Genomic DNA, 3,289 nt, shown 5'->3' on the forward strand with positions numbered 1-3,289 from the left:
ATTACAGGCGTGAGCCACCGTGCCCGGCCATGACTGGCTTATTTCATTTAGCAAAATGACTCAAGGTTTACTCATGTTGTAGCATGTGACAGGATTTCCTTCCTTTTTAAGGCTGAATCATATTTCACTGTATGTATACACTACAATTTGTTTATCCGTTCTTCCTTTGATGGACGCTTGGTTTGCTTCCACCTCTTGGCCACTGTGAATAATGCTGCTGTAAACAAGGGTGTGCAAATATTTCTTTGAGGCCCTGCTTCCCATTCTTTTGGATATATACCCAGAAGTGAGATGGCTGGGTCATAGAGTTGTTCTATTTTTAATTTTTTAAAGGAACTTTCCCATTTTCCACAATGGCTGTGCCATTTTACAGTCCCATCAACAATGCATAAAGTTTCCAATTTCTCCACATTCTCATCAACACGTGTTATTTTCTGAATTTAGAGCTGCATGAGGTTTGTTTGGGTCAGAATAAAGGACAATTGCCCTGGAACAACCAACACAGGCTCTTCAATTTTTAAGTTCCTCATTTTTGAGGAAAGTTTCCAAACACCCCACTTGTGGTTCATTGTTCATTGGCCAACCTGAGATCCTGACTCCTAAGTGGGGAGTTTTATGGATGTGTGTGAATAACTAGTGGGACCGTGTTCTCCAGCAGCTTATGAAGATCAGAGAACAGAGAAACTTGAAAACAGAACTCTGGACCCAGCGCGGCGGTTCACACCTTTAATCCTAGCACCTTGGGAGGCCGAGGCGGGTGGATCACCTGAGGTCAGCAGTTCGAGACCAGCCTGGCCAACATGGCGAAACACTGTCTCTACTAAAAATACAAAAATTAGCTGGGCGTGGTGGCTGCCTGTAATCCCAGCTACTCAGGAGGCTGAGGCAGGAGAATCTCTTGAACCTGGGAGGCAGAGGTTGCAGTGAGTCAAGATCGCACCACTGCACTGCAGCCTGGGCAACAGAGTAAGACTCTGTCTCAAAACAAAAAAGAAAGAAAGAAAGAAAATAGAACTCCGCAGGAAAGTTAGGGCAACCAGGAAGACTCCTGAGCAGTAAGAACCACAGCTAATTCTTTGGGCAGATTTCTCTATTCTCTTTACATCCAAGGAGAAGAATTCCTCTGCCCTCCCCAGGGAACAGAAGCCTGCTGTGCCCACTCAGAGGAAGATTCTGATCAGAGAACACATCAGCATTTAGAAAACCGGAACTTCGAAGTCACCTTGCGCAGAGTGAATGCTGTGGGCCAAGCTGGAGATGCAGGGAAGTGGGAGCGCAGACTGAAAAAATGCAGACCCCTGGGGCACTACTCATTTCTCAGGCTCTGATCTGCTGTAGTACTAGGAGTTTACTCAGGTCTGTGTCTGCCTCCTTTCTGAATAGGCCAAATAATTTATCCAAACAGCCTTCCTACAGCAGCTCCCCACTCCACGTGGCTAGATAGGAGTTCCAGACCAGTGTTGTCTCCTGCGACATTGACACAGCAAAGTTTGTTGATGCTGGGGCAGTCACAGTTGGTTGGTTGGTTTGAGATAGGGTCTCACTTTGTCATCCAGACTGGAGTGCAGTGGCACAATCACAGTTCACTACGGCCTCAACCTCCCGGGCTCAAGCAATCCTCCCACCTCAGCCGCCTGAGTAGCTGGGACTACAGATACATGCCACCACGTCCAGCTAATTTTTTTTTTTTTTTTTTTTGAGACGGAGTCTCGCTCTGTGGCCCAGGCTGGAGTGCAGTGGCCGGATCTCAGCTCACTGCAAGCTCCGCCTCCCGGGTTCACACTATTCTCCTGCCTCAGCCTCTGGAGTAGCTGGGACTACAGGCGCCCGCCATCTCGCCCGGCTAGTTTTTTGTATTTTTTAGTAGAGATGGGGTTTCACCGTGTTAGTCAGGATGGTCTCGATCTCCTGACCTCGTGATCCGCCCGTCTCGGCCTCCCAAAGTGCTGGGATTACAGGCTTGAGCCACCGCGCCTGGCCTAATTTTTTAATATTTTGTAGAGACTGGGTGCTGCAATGTTCCCAGGCTGGTCATGAACTCTTTAACTCAAGCAATCTGCTGGCCTGGGCCTCCCAAAGTGCTGGGATTACAGGTGTGAGCCACCACACCCAGCCCATGATTGTAACTGGCTCAAGGGCTGGCAGAGGAATGATGTTTGGCAGCTTGATCATTCGCTATGCCATGAGCCCATCTCTCAAGAAGCAGCTCTTCTGTGCCATTCTGGACTTTGCCCTGTCTGAGGCCATGGGGCTCTTCTGTTTGACGGTCACCTTCCTCATCCTCTTCGCCATGTGAAGCTCCATGGGGGTCACCTACTCACCCCTGCTGCTACAACTCCATAACATTCCTGGTGCTGGCATGTACTAAGTTTTACCACTAAACACGATTCTCTCTCTCTCTTTTTTTTTTAAAGGGGCGAGTAGGGGGGCGACTCTATTGGTAGAACGAATACTGCACTGGGAATCCAGAGCTTAGAACCCTGGTTTTCAGTTCTGGTGCTTTGGCTAAGAGGCTGTGTTATGTTAACCAAACCTCCTCCAGTAATTTCCTTTTTCAGAAGATACAACTAAGTTAACCTGTTTTAGACCCAAGGCTGGGACAACAGCTGCCAGAGTTTTCTGAATGTCCGTTCTGGTTCAGCTATACCTTGCTTTCTGTAGTTATCTTTACAGAGCAGTGAAAAATTCACCTTTATGACAAATGTTTGCATTACCATGTAAAACTTTCCACCACAGCAAGCCAGGCAAAAATATAACTGTATATGATCCCTACTCAAGGGAAGTATGTAGAAATAAAATGATTCTTGTACTGCAGTAGTGCGACTGCTGGCTGGGAATGTGGGCAGGACATAAGGGTTTCTTTTTTAAAAGTTTCTACAACATAGATCATGCATGGTGTCTCACGCCTGTAATGCTAGCACTTTAGGAGGCCAAGCAGGAGGATACGTTGGGCCCAGGAGTTCCAGACCAGCCTGCAAACCATAGGGAGACCCTGTCTCTTAAGAAAAAAAAATACAGTGGCTCATGTCTGTAATCCCAGCACTTTAGGAGGCCGAGGCAGGTGGATCACGAGGTCAGGAGTTTGAGACCAGCCTGGCTAGCATGGTGAAACTCAGTCTCTACTAAAAATACAAAAAATTAGCCACGCATGGTGGTGCATACCTGTAATCCCAGCTACTCGGGAGGCTGAGGGAGGAGAATCACTTGAACCCAGGAGGCAGAGGTTGCAGTGAGCTGAGATCGTGCCATTGCACTTGAGCCTGGGCGATAGAGTGACACTCTGTCTCAA

At 47.8% G+C, this 3,289-nt stretch overlaps 1 pseudogene; it reads left to right on the plus strand.

Moving 5' to 3' along the window:
- Nucleotides 1–1,288: 1,288 nt before the first annotated feature.
- Nucleotides 1,289–2,385, plus strand: LOC105523333 (annotated as a pseudogene).
- Nucleotides 2,386–3,289: the final 904 nt, after the last annotated feature.

The sequence above is a fragment of the Colobus angolensis genome, unplaced genomic scaffold, assembly GCF_000951035.1.
Source record: "Colobus angolensis palliatus isolate OR3802 unplaced genomic scaffold, Cang.pa_1.0 Scaffold46, whole genome shotgun sequence".
NCBI lineage: Eukaryota > Metazoa > Chordata > Mammalia > Primates > Cercopithecidae > Colobus > Colobus angolensis.